At 39.4% G+C, this 18236-nt stretch overlaps 1 pseudogene; it reads right to left on the minus strand.

Annotated features, from left to right (window-relative positions):
* Positions 1-419: 419 nt before the first annotated feature.
* On the minus strand, positions 420-16153 carry LOC103604808 (annotated as a pseudogene).
* Between the last annotated feature and the right edge of the window lie 2083 nt (positions 16154-18236).

Genomic DNA, 18236 nt, shown 5'->3' on the forward strand with positions numbered 1-18236 from the left:
ATATAAAATTAAACTGTTCACACTTTCTATACCAAATGCTACTCCTGCAGTATGTCCAGTGGTTTAGAAATCCTAAAAGCAGTGATACTTCAATTATCTTTTAATTCAGTTTACAAATCACACAAGACATTCAATGTATTTTCTCAAGTCACACCTCATTTTTTGCTCCCAAAGGATATTACTGTACCCCGATCTCCTATCATTTTTACCCACTTGATTCCAAAAGTCTTTTAACTGTATTTAAAACTCAAATTCGTTCTGAAAGCACAAAATTTATTACTGAGTGTAAAGCTAGGGCTAGGTCTCACAGACTCCTCAAGCCCGTTGTCCAGACTGGGTCACAAACCCTTCACACACAGGCCTACAAGCTAGGTAGTAGGAAAAGGTCCTGGGGGCCGTGGGTGAAGAAACGATAGGCTTTATTCAGAACTAGGAACAGCCGACCTAATACGTCCTCCAGAAGCTTTGCGCATCTGCACCGTTAGTCCTTTATACTCAAGTCCATGATCCAAAAAACACCTGGATGCACATGGAATCACATTAGACAATAACAAGGGCCCCTGTGCACACGCGCATACCCACCTCAGGTGCGCGGCTAGGCTCCCAACATCTGAGGGACCCTGACCATTTTCCTTAGATTTTCCCAACATTGAGTAATTATATAAATGTGCCTTAGGTTTTAAAGCATTTCCCCCAAAAATGCTTGGAGTCCATAGGACAGAATAAGAAGAATACTCGTTTTAGTCTCCGATTGCAGTTCAATCAACTACTGGCTCTGCCACCAGTTGACCTAGCTAATGAGGATAACAATGCTCACCTCCTAGGAATGCCGTGAGTTTAGAAATGATAAGCATTCACAGCAGGGTGCAACACATGATAGGTACTCAATAAATGATAACAAAACAGAAACTGCAATATAGTTATACTAACATAAAGTTGCCTAAGGTAACTACATTGCAGAAAAAATACTTGTTTACATGCATAAGTTATAGTAAGTATTTAAAGAATAAGTTTTATTTCCTTATGGCTAAATTGACTTATGAACTATTGTTGCAGTTATACTGTGTATTATAAACTTGTATATATTAGGAAGAAGGAACTTAGATGAGTATTTCCGAGGAGAGCCCTCCATCTCTAGTTCATGTATTTATTCACCGATTCAACAGTACTATTACACGTGCTCAGTGCTGCAACTGATTCAGAACTGATAATTATCCCCAGACAATTAGCTTCATAGAGTGTCGCCAAGTTGGCATTCTCCTCCTCTCCCAATCAGAACCCCTGAGAACAACTGAAGTGCTAGACAGGTGTTCCTACCGTCGATCGATGTAGATAACTGTAATATAAAACAATGTTCTTGTGATGTGAAATTGACAACTACCCTTTCCTTTTCCCAACCCCAAGGTTCCTGGCATTGACTTTGTTTTTCATTTGCCCTGAGGATGATGGAGAAGTTGGAGTTTCATCCACTGCATGTTTCTTGCTTCTGTGGCTGCCATCTTCCCCATGTCCTGTTCTCTTGGTTCCAGAGGACATTGAAGAGCTGCTGCCTGCCTTAAGCTCTGGGTTTGTCCATCTTCCCTGGATTGCAGGCAGAGCCCTCTCATCTCAGGGGAAAGGTCGTTGTGTGCTTTTTTTCTCTCTCTCTCCCACAATCACCATCACCCTCACAGTCTTCATTTGCTTTTCCCGTTACCTCTATGGCTCAATTTCCATTGCTGGTCAGTCAGTTCTGGTCTCCTCCCTGCTGGCTCTGTTTGGCCTCTGCCTACTGCCCCTCTCTATGGCACATATCAAAATTATATTACCCATTGGTTGACTATCTGACACATTTTGTGACCCAGCATTCTACATGATGTGAGTGAGGTATGTGCAAAAGTTCGGGAAAGCAAAAAGGGTAAAAAAAAAAAAAAAAAATTAGTTTGGCTTAGAGAAACCTAGGTAGATTTCACAGAGGAGCTAACACTTGACAGATGAATGAAAACACTACAAAGGGGTGGGGGAGGAATTTCAGGTAGAAGAAATGAAAAAACCAAAGGCATGAAAGCACAAAAATCTACAGGGTCAGGAAGACTCCACAGTGCTGATGCATTAAATGTGTGGTGGAGAATCACTGGAGATGAGACTGGGATGGGAAGTTGGAACCAAACTATAAGAAGCTAAATGGCTAGTCTATGGAATTCACATTTATACTGTCGGCAGGGGGACACATTAGATGTGGCAGCGACATGAGAGAGCTGCACTTTAAAGGTGAATGTTTGAGCACTGTGGAGACAAATTAGAAAGAAAAGAGTCTAGAGACAGGGAAATTAGCCAAGAGATATTTGGGAGATCCAAGCTACCAAGAACAAGGTCTTCAACTATGAACCGCAAGGGGAAAAAAGGAGGACACTGAATCTAGAGACACTTCAGAGGAGAGTTACGGGATGGGGTGATTAATTGAAACTATGAAAATAGGTAGAAGAAGGAGCCAAAGATGCCTTTGCGATGACATTTTGAATTCCTGTATGCACTCTCTCCATAGATAGGTTGATCAGTCTTCATCCTTTCACCATCATCCTTTTTGAAATCTACACCCACTTATAAATGTACCGCCATGACGATGAGGCTCTCAGTACATGCACAATAAATTAGAAAAGCACCAAAGAGCTCATCATTTCCTCAGATAAGCTGAGTATTGGAATAAGTTACAGGAGGTTATGGAATGTCCTTCCCTGGAGGTCTATGACTACAAACTAGATACCCCTCTGTCCATGATGGCTTAGGTGTGGTCCTTTGTGAAGCCTGGGCGGTAGCTTGTCTGAGTTGCTCTGATCCCTTCCAGGGCTACAATTCTATGCTTCTACATCATTTTATGGCTTAACCCCAAGGTATATTATTCATTTGATAAAATAAATAATGAGATGAAACTTGGAATTTTTTATGAATACTGTCATAGAATGTATTCTGGGAATTCTTCAAATTAACCAGTGAGTCTACTGAATAAATTATGAATTATGTTATGGGACAGGATTTCACAAAGTGTGCTTGATAAAATTAGTGCTGTGATATTCTTACTCCAAAAAAATGGGAAATGATTGAAATTCACAGTATACATTAGCGTATAAAAACCCTGAGATGTCATATAGGAAAGGGGCTTTTTCAATCTTCACCTAGAGCTTCTCAAAGATTACAGAAGAAAGAGATATGTGTATCTATAACTATAACAATACATATATATATATGGCTATTGATCTATAACTGTCTGTCTATCCATCCATTCATCCATTTTCTATCTAGTTTTTCACTTCCTGTGAGAAGAGGGTTTCATAAAACACACCTAGGTAAATATTATTCTGACTTATTTTTCATATCATAGGGAAATCTGGGTTAGATATATCACCAGTAACATCTAAGCTTGTCCAAAGATGATCTTTAGCTAATCTGATAATTGAGTTATTTTAAAATTACAGTTTGCTTCACTATAAAATGGAGATAATTACACCAATCTCATGTGGCTGTTATGAGGATTAAAAAAATGAATCTGTAAAGTACCTGGCATAGAGCCTGGTGCCTTGTAAGTGCTGCATAAATGTTAGCTTCCTACCCTTTGCTTCTCCACTAAGTTTTGCTATCTAATACATCATCAAATAAATAGTTTAGGTGCAGAAATGCTTAGGCAAATAAAATCTTTGGCCTCTTCTAAGAAATGAACATACTATGCTGTGTTAAATTAAAATGCAGAAGGTCAAGTGGTCATTCTTCACTAATCACAACTATATGGAAATTTTATGTATGTGCATGAGGACCACTATACAAAAATAAGAATATTTGTAATAAGTGGTGGAATCATGGAACGTTTGTTTGGTTGTTTAAAATTAATAGACTTTATTTCTTAGAGCAGTTTTAAGATTCTTGGCAAAATTGAGCAGAAAGTATAGCAGTTCCCACATACTCCCCCCATCAGTGTTCTGCATGACTGTGGTACATTCACTACAATCAATAAACCAACAATGGCGCACCATTATCAACCAAAGCTCATAGTTTACATTAGGGTTCACCCTCTGTGTTGTACATTCTATGGGTTTTAGCAAATGTATAATGACATATATCCACCCTTCTAGCTTCAAACAGAATAGTTTCACTGCCCTAAAAATCCCCTATGCTCCACATATTTTTCCCTTCCTCCCCCCAACTCCTGGAAACTCTTGATCTTTTTACTGTCTTTACAGTTTTGCCTTTTCCAGAATGTCATAGAGTTGGAATCATAGTATGTAGCCTTTTCAGATTGGCTTCTTTCACTCAGTAATATGCCCTTAAAACTCTTGATCTTTTTACTGTCTTTACAGTTTTGCCTTTTCCAGAATGTCATATAGTTGGAATCATAGTATGTAGCCTTTTCAGATTGGCTTCTTTCACTCAGTAATATGCCCTTAAGTCTTTTTTAAAACTGTCGTACTATCACAGAATATCATCTTTAACATATGAGAAAATAAATGAAATTAATAATTGATTAATAAATAGAAGAAGTGAACCAAAGAAGAATCATAAATGGAAGTCTTGAGTTAGGGGCCTCTGTACTGGAGGTGGCCCTGCCACACCTGCTTCCCGTTTCCCCAGCTGCTGTTCCACCACCTGGCGCACAATCACAAGTTGCCTTGCTCCTCTTGTTTCCTCCTTGGCCGTTGTCCCTGGGCTTGTGCCTTTCTCTTCCAGGAGTTTAGCCACCTTTTTAACGGTTCTCTGTGGTTCTAAGGACAGAACAAGCCATAATCAGTGAATGCAGAAAACTCAAGTGATAACATAGAAATAGTTCCTATTTATTAAGCACTTACAATGTGCCAAATGCTGTACTAAACATTCTACGTAATTTATTTCATTTAATCTTCACATCAATGCTATGAGAAAAATATATATACCTACATTCTAAAGATGTTTAAACTGAGGCAGAGAAAGGTAAAATGACCTTCTGAATAGTACATGGATAAGAATCAGCAGAACCAAGACTCAAGTCCAGGATGGCCTGTGTCCAAATCCTTTATACTTAACACTGCTTTATGCTCAGAATGGTTACTTAAGTGCCACAGACCAGTGATTCTCAGATGTCAATCCCGCCCTTAATGAAGAAGTTTTCACTTGTGTGAGTCGCCTTGATTGCTCTGGGTTAAGTAATCACACCCCATTATTCCACGTGTGAGAAGTCACCAAGGGAGAGGCAGAAGTCACCCTCTGCACCTCCTGATGTCCTCTTTTGCCTGTGCTCCTGATCTACACTCTTGTCTCAGGGTTTTAAGGTTCCCGAGGAAAAAAGAAGAGGAAGCTTGTGAGCCCCACAGTTCTACTTCTTAGAGTAAACCTGACTATTATAAATTGAGAAAAATGGCATTGAGTTGGCTTCCAATTTTTGTGTGGAATTTGACTTTTGTTTAATTAAAAAGAAGAAAAAAAACAGAAACTAAGATCAGATTGTGATAAAAAGCAAAGTGCTGAACCAAGACAGACATCAAGCTCTATCTCAAGGTACTTGGACAAATGCAGAACATAGAAAACAATTTCATGCAAGTATAACATAAAACAAAATTTTATGCTGTAATTTTCTGAATTTGAATTTTTATTTTTTTTATTTTTAATTTTTTTATTTTATCATTACACAATGTAAACTTTTTTTGTGTGTGTGGATTTGAATTTTTAAATAAAGCCTTTTTAAAATATTAGTTCTTTCAAGGTATGGACAAATGCAGAACATAGAAAACAATTTCATGCAAGTATAACATAAAACAAAATTTTATGTTGTAATTTTCTGAATTTGAATTTTTATTTTTTTATTTTTAATTTTTTTATTTTATCATTACACAATGTAAACTTTTTGTGTGTGTGTGGATTTGAATTTTTAAATAAAGCCTTTTTAAAATATTAGTTCTTTCAAGGTATAGTTTGCATATACCAAAAATTCACTGATTTTAACTTACCTTTTCAAAATCTTGACAAACGTAGTCATGTAACCACCATTGCAATTAAGGAACAGAATATTTCTGTCACATATCACAAAATTTCCCTCCACTTTTGCCCCTTTGCAGTTAATTCCCTCTCCACTGATCAACTTCCTGTCACTATAGTTTTGCCTTTTGCAGAATTTCATGTAAATGGAATAATACAACATGTACTATTTTGTGTAAGGCTTCTTTCACTCAGCATAATGCTTTTGAAATTTATCCATGTTGTTGCCTGTATCAGTAGTTTATTCCTTTTCATTGCTAAGTAGTATTTCATCATATGTGCACAGCACAATCTGTTTATTCATTCACCTATTGATAGACACTGGATATTTTCCCATTTGGGGTTATTATGAAAAAAACCACTATGGACATTCACATATAAGCCTTTCTGGGAATGTATGTTTTCACTTTTCTTGGGTAAATGCCTAAAAGTATAATTGTAAGGCCATATGGTAAGTCTATGTTAACTTTATTAGAAACTATCAAACTGTTTTACAAAGTGGCTGCAACATTTTGCATTCTCACCAGCCATGTATGAGAGTTCTAGTTGCTCCACAACCATGTCAGCACCTGGAACTGTCGGTCTTTTAATTTTAACCATTCTATTGGGTGTGTAGTGAAACCTCATTGTAGTTTTAACTTGAAGTTCTCTGATAACTAGTAATATTGAATATGTACTTATTTGCATTCATACGTCTTCATTGTGAAGTGATAGTAGTTTTTCTCTCTTTATTTTGGGTAGTTTCTATTCCTATGTCTTCAAGTTCACTGATCTTTAATTCTGCAGTGTGCACTCTCATACTAATCCCACTGAGCATATTTTGTAATTGTACATATTGTGTTTTTAATCTCAAGAAGGCATATTTTGATACTTTTTAAGTATTCTTTATATCTGTTCTTATCATTGCATATTTTCCTTTATATTACTGAGTACATTTTTAATTTATTTATTTATTTTCTGCAGCACTTTATTTTTCCTTACACAATGACATGTTGCCAGGACCTAATGATCTCACGTAATGGTAGAAAACCAAAATTTATTGTCATCTCTTAAAGAATTGAGAATTGCATACAAAAACCTTATAAAAATTAAAAGGATGAATAAATTTACAGGTGGAAATGGTTTGCATTTCCTTTTGCAAATTACCTTTGTAAATGCAAACCATTTCCACCTCAAGGCAAGTAACAAACCATGGTATTCTTGCAGAAAAACATCAGGTAAAAAAGGGAACTGGGTCCTAAGGGTTGAACTCATCCAATCCTGTTAGACCAGCAAGACAGAAAAAACAACTGAATCAGGAACTCTTGCCAGCCTCTAGAGAAATCCTGGAATAGTGGGCTCTGACATGTTAATACCCTGAACAAATCAACAGACTGATCGTCATGCAGACTCACCAAGCCATGGACTTCTCCATAAGCCATGTTCTCACTTAGCCACCAAGTGGCCAAGCCACATGTACCAAGGTTTTAAATCAAGGATATGTACAGGGTCTTAAACATATACCAAGGGAACAGGTTACTTGAATACAAGATCAAAATCAGCAACAAGTTCTACAATCCAGTGCTGATACCAGATACAAGCTTCAAGGACAAATTTCTTTTCAAAGGCTTATTCTAGTTTCATGAGCTAGCATGAGGTGTATAACATTTGTCAGAGCAAATTTATACTTTGGAATTAACTCATGCAACAAATGCTGCGCATCTGCTTGAAGTCCGTGTAGAAGCATTTTCTGAGAATGATGGAGGGGCCCAATTTGTCATACTCCTGCTTGCTGATCCACATCTTCTGGAAGGTGGACAGGGAAACCAGGATAGAGCTGCCGATCCACACAGGGTACTTGCACTTGGGGAGGATGAGGGGCAATGATCTTGATCTTTATGGTGCTGGGCACCAGGGCAGTGAGTTCTTTATGCATCCTGTCTGTGATGCCTGGATACATGGTGGTGCCACCAGATAGCAAGTGTTGGCACACAGGTCTTTGTGGATGTCCACGTCACACTTCATGATGGAATTGAAGGTGGTCTTGTGGATGCTGCAGTATTCCATACCCAGGAAGGAAGGCTAGAAGAGTGCCACTGGACACCAGAACCACTCCTTGCCAATGGTCATCACCTGGCCGTCAGGCAGCTTGTAGCTCTTCTCCAGGTAGAAGGAGGACACAGAGGTGCCATCACCTGCTCGAAGTCTAGGGCCACACAGCACAGCTTCTCCTTGATGTCATTCACAATCTCCCACTCAGCCGTGGTGGTGAAGCTGTAGCCATGCTCCATGAGGATCTTCATGAGGTAGTTGGTCAGATCCTGGCCAGCCAGGTCCAGAGGCAGGATGGTGTGAGGGAGGGCGTAGCCCTCGTAGATGGACATCATGTGGGTGACGTCTTCTCCAGAGTCCATGACAATACCAGTGTTGCCACCAGAGACGTACAGGGACAGCATGGCCTAGATTGTCATGTACATGGTCTGGGGTGTTGAAGGTCTCAAACATGATCTGAGTCCTCTTCTCCCTGTTGGCCTAGGGCTTCATGGGTGCCTTGGTCAGCAGCACAGGGTATTCTCTGGGGCCCATGTGCAGCTCATCTGGGGTGTTGAAGGTCTCAAACATGATCTGAGTCCTCTTCTCCCTGTTGGCCGAGGGCTTCATGGGTGCCTTGGTCAGCAGCACAGGGTATTCTCTGGGGCCCATGTGCAGCTCAGTAGAATGTGTGGTGCCAGATCTTCTTCATGTCATCCCAGTTGGTAATGACACCATGCTTAGTGGGGCACTTCAGGGTCAGAATGCTGTGCTTACTCTGGGCCTCATTGCCCATGTACGAATCCTTCTGGCCCATGCCCACCATCTTGCTCTGGTGCCAAGGGTGCCCAATCATGGAGGGGAATATGGCTTGGGGGACATCTTTCCCAGCAAAGCCATATTTGCATGTGCTGGAAACATTGTCAATGACAAGCACTATGATTTCTTCTTCTGTTGTGATCAGCAGAGGCTGTGAAGGCTGTGGCCATGGGGCAGCGGAGGGGCAGGAGGAGGAGGAGCACTGGCTGGTGCTGGCAAGTGAGTAAGTTCAGTTTTTAAAATGTAAAATTTTTTATAGCTGGCCCTTCTATATTAATTCCATAGTCAATATTATTTCTGGGTCTGTTCCTATCGATTGTTTTCTCTTCTGATTGTGGATCATAATTTTTACTTCTTTGCATGCTTTTGATAGGGTCCTGAACATTTTTAATTGGACATGATTGGGTTCTGAATTTTATTTTTTCTCTTTAACAGGTGTTAGATTTGTTCTGGTGTGCAGTTAAGTTACTTGTAAATCAGTTTGATCTATTTGAGGCTTGTTTTTATGCTTTGCTTGGCAGGTCTAGACCAGCTTTCACTCTGAAAATAATTTTGCCCCATAACTAATGCCTGATGTTTATGACAGCTCTATCTGTGTCTCCATTTTTTATGAGGTTTCCACTCTACTTGGTGGAATCATGCACTATATCCAGCCCTTGGTGAGCTCTGAGAAATTGTTTGGCCTACTGCTTTACACTGATTCTTTCTCTGGCCTGCAGTAGCTTTACCCCTTGGATATGCAGGTAAGTACTCAGCCATAGACTCAATCAGACCCTTCTGCAGCAATAATCAATTTTACAACACTACCAGGCTCTATGTCAGTTTATTCTTCCTGCTCTTAAAACTGGGAATTGACCCAGGCAGTAAGCTGGGTTATCAAAGCACTTACATTATCTATTCACCTTCTGTCAGAAGTCATCATCCTGTGACACCTGCTGTTGAATGTATGAAATCTGTTATTTCATGTATTTGGCATGGTTTCTAATTGTTTATACTGGGAGGAAAATTTCTGTGACAGTTAATCCTTTATGAAAGGAAGCTGATGCCCTAACTTGTTTATGTTGTTGTTATTTTTATGTTAATTGACTTTTAATAATTCAATGTAGTTTTCCCAACTGTGAGAAAAATCATCCCTTAGATATGCCCTTGAAGTTGTGATCCATGAAAGAAAGAATTGATAACCTGAACCTTATTAAAATTAAAAATTTCTGCTCTTCAAAAGACACTGCCAAGAGAATGGAAAGACAAAGCATAGACTACAAGAAAATATTTGCAAAAGACATATCTGATAAAGGAATATTATCCAAAAGACACAGCAAACTCTTAAAACTTAACTATTTTTTAAAAATCTGATTAAAAAATGGTCCAAAGGCCATAACAGACACCTCAACAGAGAACATATGCAGATGAAAAATAAGCACATGAAAAGATGCTTTACATCATATACCATCAGGGAAATGCAAATTCAAACAACAATGAGATACCACTACTCACCTATTGGAGTAGCCAAAATCCAGAACACTGATAACACCAAATGCTCATAAGGATGTGGAGCAACAGGAACTCTCATTCATTTCTGGTGGGAATGCAAAATGGTACAGCCACTCTGAAAGACATTTTAGTGATTTCTGACAAAACTCAATATACTCTTATCACACATTCCAGCAATCACACTCCTTGGAATTTATGCAAAGGAATTTGAAATTTATGCATTTATGCAAAGGAATTGAAAACTTATGTCAACACAATAACCTACACACAGAAGTTTATAGCACCTTTATTCATAATTCCCAAAACACGAAATCAAACAAGATGTCCTTCAGTAGGTGAGTGAATAAATGAACTGTGGTACATCCATACAATAGCCTATTATGAAGCACTAAAAAGAAATGAGCTATCAAGCCATGAACAGACATGGATGAAACTTAAAAGTATATTACCAAGTGAAAGAAAGCAATCTGAAAAAGCTACATACTGTATGATTACAACTATATGACACTCTGGAAAAGACAAAACTATGGAGATAATAAAAGTGTCAGTGGTTGCTAGGAGTTAGAGAGGAAGGAGGGATAAAGAGTGGAACACAGAGGATTTTTAGGGCAGTGAAAATACTCTGTATGATACCAAGTCATTACAAATTTATCTAAACCTGTAAATATATGACATCAAGAGTGAACCCTAAAGTAAACTATGGATTCTGGGTGATAATGATGCATCAATGTAGGCTCATCAGTTGTAACAAGTGTACCACTCTGGTGGCGGATGTCAGTAGTGCGGGGGGCTGTGCATGTGTGGGGGCAGGGGGCATACGGAAATCTCTGTGTCTTCCTCTCTATTTTGCTATAAGCTAAAACTTCTCTAAAAACATAAAGTCTTAAAAAAAAATCCTCGATTCTCAGATTGTGTTTTTTCCCTTTTATTAAAAAAATGTAATCTTTATGAAACAACTGTGACATATTTGCAGGTTTTTTTATTGATTATTCTTTTTTGTTAAAAAAATGTAATCTTTATGAAACAACTGTGACATATTTGCAGGTTTTTTTATTGATTATGCATATTCATGGGGTACAAAGCTGACCATCACCACCTGTGCCCTGCAGATGCCTTTTAATACCTTTACCTGGTAAAATAAAAAACTGGAAACACTATATCAGTTTCTCGATATTTTGCTTGTTTGTTTTACTAGGCCATGAAATTGAAAGATGTTTTTGCTCTATTGTCTCAGATCACAATCACACCCTCACAGGGACTGAGGAAGGGAATAAAACAAAGGAAACTAAACTAGCAATACCTACATGTTTAGTCAGGATGGGCACTACAACATCTTAGTATTACCCCTCTGGGTATATAGAAGTGACATGAGAGTGGTTAATATAAACAGGCCTCTGCTGACTAAAAATGCTGTAGACAGGCTGTTTGTGTCAGTTCAGGTTCTCCAGAAAGCAGATACCAAGGTGGAGTTATGAGAGCAAGGGATCTGGGGGTGGTAAAACCATGAATAGTAAAGGTAGAGCCACCAGGAGTAGGCAAGGAAATCCTTTGGTCTTTTCTGATCACTATGGATGAAGATAGAGAGGGAAGAAATATTTGGTAGGAAGAGGCCCAGGTTGTGCTGGAGCTCTGAGAGAGTCCCAGCCAGCCCAGGGGAGAGCTCCAGTGCAAAGACTGCCCGCAGAGGGGTCCTACATTGGGCAGAAATGGCCAGGTTAATATTTGGTAGGAAGAGGCCCAGGTTGTGCTGGAGCTCTGAGAGAGTCTCAGACAGCCCAGTGGAGAGCTCCAGTGCAAAGACTGCCCGCAGAGGGGTCCTACATTGGGCAGAAATGGCCAGGTCCTATTAGTACTTCTGCTATGCTCAGTATTGACCAGGGCTACCCAGGAAGAGTGCACACTTGGCTCAAACACTTCAGCAGATCTTGAAAGTACTGTGGCTGGTAACTTTCACCTAACTGCACTCACATAATTAGGTTTGTTTTGAAAAGATACTAGAGCAGAGATTTTCCATGGCTGCCACTGTCTTCTGATGCAGTAAGGCTGCAGGCACTGTGGTCTGAGAAGGAACTGGCCCAGATCATAGACATGCATCCTGAAGAGGCCATCCTCCTATTTCTCAGGACTTGTCCTAGTCTTCTATGAGTACAAGTCTGGTGCTGGAACAATTGTTACTGCTGGTTCCCCAGCTCGCGTCCTGAATTCTGGTACCACTGCCTGCCAATTTCCTTACCCATAAAGTGGATTTTACAATATGTCCTCTTAGGCAAAAATATAAATTGAAATAACATGGGGCAGGGGTGGGGAGGTAGAGGGAAAAGGAAGGAACAATCTGCCTCTTTTTTAAGCCAAGATATTTTATAGAAGATCCATATACCTTCATCAATTAGCATGGTTTCCCCTCCTTGCTCTGTTCCACTTTCTAAATGGATATTGAGATATCAGTGCTTTTCTGAAGTGAAAAAGAATAAAATTAATTTTCTGCGAGTTATCAGAAACACTTATGAAGAGTCTATCCCTCTTATTTCATGGATTTGACCCACCACTGAGTTAATCCCTACATCACACTGTAATAGAATTACTTGGGTTGCCTGTAGCCACACTGTTGCAGCATCCTTGGACTTCCTGTTTTTATTAGTTTTCAATAAAAAAATTTTTGCAACATAAATCACTGGCTTCCTTAGCATTTATGGCTTATTTCCCTTCAAGTAAAAAACAGTTTCATCAGCTTTTCTGAAAGGTCATGCTTCATTGTTTGTTTAGACCCAATGTTCTAAATTTAAAAGTCCTAGCCTACAGTTCTGTAGGACGGAAAGACAGAATATACTAAAATGCTGACTCACAATAGAGCACAAGTCTGATTAAATTCCAAAACAATCCAAATTACGATTTTGTTAAAAATGACCTTTCATCAGAGAGTGAAGTTACTGAGACAAGCAAAACTACAATCTGGATGCCACGGCCACGAACGGTGATTTGAACAAGAAGCAGAGTGATTTGGACTAAAATTCAGCTCCAATCCAAAACCACTTTAGATTCCTCTACAGTGGTTTAAGAAATGCCTCTTCATTCCCCTAACTTGCAGTTTCAGCAGGATTTGTGGTTTAGGAGAATGATAAAAATGTTATGATATGCCTGCAGGAATGACTAAAACACTGGAAGCACATGTAGAAAAAGGAGCACATCAAAAGATGTGAACATGTGGATGAATATTTCTGGGGAAACACCTCCACACCTCCTTGCTGACAGGTGGATGTCCAGGCTGAGCCCGTTTTCATTGCATCACTGCCTTCTCTTGCTTATCCAAAGGCTTCCATTTCTCTAGGAAATATCCCTGTGGATTAGGCTGGGAAGGTGGCTGCTCCCTGACCTGCTCCTTCCATCAGGATTGCTCCTGGGAATATGGGCAAGGGACTATTTCATTCAGGAGACACCCCCACACCTCCTTGCTGACAGGTGGATGTCCAGGCTGAGCCCGTTTTAATTGCATCACTGCCTTCTCTTGCTTATTCGAAGGCTTCCATTTCTCTAGGAAATATCCCTGTGGATTAGGCTGGGAAGGTGGCTGCACCCTGACCTGCTCCTTCCATCAGGATTGCTCCTGGGAATATGGGCAAGGGACTATTTCATTCCATGGAAGTCAGAAGTAACAGAAAGTTGGTTGAGATGCCAGTGTGTTGTCTAACACTGTTTGAGACCTGGGGTAATTCAAGGAAGAAGGCTTAGCCTCTGACCTCACATAGTTTATCTTCCCAACAAAAGATAAAGAAAAAACACATTTGAGACAAGAGCAAACAAAATAAGTTATACATAACTTAGTTGTAAATCATTGCTCTGTTAATCACATTCCAATTCATTTATTTCTCACAACTTCTCTTACACATTTACTTCTCTAGAGGTTGAAATTCTCTATATTCCTCTTACTGCTTACGTGGATGCTATTTGAGGAGAGAGGTCCATACCTCACACTTGACTTTATGCACTGTGCCCAACTTATATTATATTTTATTATATTATATTTTATAAGTGGAGAAAAACAAATGAAAGAAGAGATTAATAGAGATGAGGTAGTCAAAAAATTCAAGTTAAAAAAATCTTGATCTTAGAACTCTAGGACTTGGTGCATAGGATGCCATCAATATATACAAATATGTTGTGAATGAATGAATGGTTTGAAGATATAAATATAGTATTCCATAAGAGGAAAACACCATCAGCAGAAAGAGGCTTGAGAATGGCATATTGATTAGGCAAACTAGAGCTGAAGTGGAATAGCATGAAATGACAGGAAGTAAGGATCAACCGGATGGGCAAAATTAGGTGTCGGGAAAATCCAGAACAGAAGCTTAGATTTGATGTCCTAGAAAATTGGAGTCTTTGAAGGTTTGGGGACCAATGAACTGTGGAATGAGAGTGTCTGAGGAAGATGAATAGCTTGGGCACATAGGATGACTCAGGAAGGAGAGGGAGGCCTCACCTAGTCCAGGGATGATCCCACATCAGCCATCCAGGTGTGAAGTGATGACTGGGGGAAAGGAAGGGATGTGGATAAGAGACATTTCAAAAGAAGACTCAGCAGGATTCAATAAACACTTTTCAGTACATCAAAATCTCTGGGCTTACTGAGGCCGCAACAGAAGAGATAAGAAAATGACTAACACTTGTAGAAGGAGCAAAAGATAGAAGGCCTAGGAAATAGAAGCCAGGCCTGGGAGTCAGCAACCCATGACCTTGCTCAATGCACTTGTTAATTCATTCCTTAAAATCAGGAGGTAGCCTCGCCATTATAGAAACTTGCTAGCCTCTTGCATGCTGCCATTTTGTAAGAGGCTTAAGATCCGAAGAGAAAAAATACCCTAGCCCTTGTCAATAGCAGCCTCTCTGGAACTTTCTGGAACCTGCCACTCTACAAAGCAGGCTTCTTCTGACCTCACCATACCTCCCCACCTGGTCTTTCCTTTTCTGGGGCTAAGGACACACTAAGACAAGCACCCAGGGATTCCTTCACCTAGTGGAAGGTTTGGGTCCATGAAGAACATTTGCAGGTAACAACAGACCTCAGTTTTTTATGTCAGTATTTAAAATCCTCAATGTGATGTTTAGAAAGAGTGAACTCACCCAAGTGTAGAAATATACTTCAGCATACATACAAAAGAAAGCATATTAGAACTAAATTAAAGCAGAAAATGGAATCACAGAAGCATAATTTACTATGCACTTTCCTTACATTTTCTCTTTGTGAGACCTCTCTTAGGTTGAGAAGCTGCAATTGCTGTGGATTCTGCCATCTGAGAATCTCATTAATGTTCCAAGTATTCCTATGTCTGTTAGGAAGAAAGAAGGACTTCTATGAAGAGATAAATCGTGGTATACCCATACAACATATAGTGGAAATGATATAATGAAGCAACATGCATGATAAAATTCATGATAAAATATTATCCACATGGACAAAACTCAAAACACAGAATTGAAAATTGCAAAAGAATACGTACACACACCAAGATGTTGTTTATATAGTCTAAAAACTATAAAGAAACACTATTTTTTGGACTTGTAACTGAAAGGGAAAGGAAGGCTGGGTGTGTGGGTAGGAAGGAAATACCATGGGAGTGTACACAGTCACTTCAACCATATTTGTAATGATTTATTTCTTTAGCTGGGTACTGTTTACATTGGGTATTAATTATATAATTCCTTATACCTTTCTGTAGCTTTGATATATTTAACGATATATTTTATTTAAGTCCTCAGTTCTTTCCTGAGAAGGGTGAAGTCCACCCTGACATTGGGCCTTTTCAGCACAGAAATAGACTCACTTTTCCCCCTCCCCAGTGTAGAAGAGACCCACATCCATGGCGGAGAGATGAGAAAGAAGAGAGGAGACCCCTGCATAAAGCATTCAACTATTAAAGGGACAAATAACTTTTCATTCACTCCTCGGTAGTAAGCTTGGAAAAGTTCATGCATTTTTATTTTTGCTGCACAAAAATTCCATTCCAGGAGGAGGAGGGGCGTCACTTCTTAACATTCCTGAGCAAGAGAAAGGGCTTCCTCCTATTTCAGTGCTCAAGAAGGCGAATATGCGAGAGTCACCAAAAATGTTCAAATGCCTGAGCCTTGCTGGCCCACAGAAAGGGGATTAGTAAAGCACCATTAACCCCACAATGAAAACACATCAGTTTAGGGTTTTCTTTCATCCTAAACCCAGTTTATAAACACAGCCTTATCACAGGGAGAATGTTTATCTTCATGTGTTATGAGTAGATTTTCAAAAAGCCACAGTAGCTAATGAAATTAAATATGATGTTCGAAAATAGGAGTATATTTTCTCCTTTTAGCAAAAATGACACAGATAACAGTTAAATCAGAGTGTTTGAGTTTAAGCATGTTCTACTGCTATTAATTTAGAAGCTTTGTTAGTAAGTCTAAGAAAGTCACAGGTTTGAATCTAGGAATCTTTTACTTTTCCTATCATTTAAACCATATTTCTGAAGCAAGCGAAGAGATAGAGCTTTTTGTGACTTTTCAGTGCCAAGTGTTAAGGCACATTCCAGCAATTTATGGTCATTTATCTGGGAAGTGGTTGATGACAAAGGAAACTTAATTACAGCATCCCTCTGCTCCCACTTCCCACTGCCCAAGAGGTCCTTGAGCTTCCTTGTATGTTTCTACTTATATGTAACTAAAGACACAAACTAACCTTGACTTTTCTAAAAGCTTCCCTTAAGGGTTAATTATATGTTTTCATCCCTATCATCATTTTTCACTGGAGGGTCACATTTGTCAGGCATAATTACTAATGAAATGATAAAACAAATGGAGAAGCAGTGCATACTGTCTCTCCCAAAGGGCCAATGTGCAAGTGTAAATGTGCCTCAGTTCTCAAACATTGGTGCATATCATTCTGTACAGCATGTGCTGTACAAAATTCTTAACAAAGCAAGGATCGCAACAAAGGAAACTTGAAAGCAAAATGTAGTTCACCATCTCCTCTTTTCCCCTGGTGGGGGTATGGGGTGGGCACAAGTTAATAACTGAATGAAATGCATAGTATTTCCTAAACCAAAACATGGGTCACATGGTCTCTGAAGAATTAATGTAGTCTGAAAGACAAGAGGACAGACTATTTGACATGAGGGCTCTCCTAAGACCTTACTATTGTCCTGCTCCAATCCCATGGGTTTTGGATTTCTCTGAGTGGCTTGCAGACTTGCAAAGAAAACCTAATACACATCCTGATATACTCAGATTCCTTCCAGAACCTATCCAGGAGTTATCTTCTTGCCCCTAGACTAGTGTGTCAGTCTATGAAAGGAAGGAGAGAATTAGGCGCTTGCAAAGAAAACCTAATACACATCCTGATATACTCAGATTCCTTCCAGAACCTATCCGGGAGTTATCTTCTTGCCCCTAGACTAGTGTGTCAGTCTATGAAAGGAAGGAGAGAATTAGGCATCAGCTTAAGTTTAATAGTTGAATTTGGAGGATTATCCAGAACAGAGAATAATGAAGAAAGTTTGATTTATTCAAATTAATTTATCCGTTCATTTAGAAATTTTGACTGTGCTAAACAGTATGTTGATTATATAAGTATAAGCAAGGTATGGTCCAGGCTTTTAAGGAATTCCCAGTTTAGTAGAAAGCAGAAATGTTAGCAGAGGCCTGGTCGGTTAGCTCAGTTGGTTAGAATGCAGCTTATAACCCTGAAGTGATGGGTTTGGATCCCCTCACTGGCCAGCTGCAGTGGGAACAGTAAGTGAAGAAGCATGAAACAGCATTAGAGAGCTACGGATACACTGTGATTTAGTATAGTTGAATCAAAGAAGGTGAAGTGGGGAATAGTAAAAAAGTAGGAAGGGGAAGATGGTTGGGAGAGAGATCCTGCAACTAAGGAGTCAGGACTTTATCTTGTAAAGACTGGTAAACTTTTGAGTCTT

This window comes from Galeopterus variegatus, unplaced genomic scaffold (assembly GCF_000696425.1).
Source record: "Galeopterus variegatus unplaced genomic scaffold, G_variegatus-3.0.2 Scaffold5408, whole genome shotgun sequence".
In the NCBI taxonomy this organism is placed as follows: domain Eukaryota; kingdom Metazoa; phylum Chordata; class Mammalia; order Dermoptera; family Cynocephalidae; genus Galeopterus; species Galeopterus variegatus.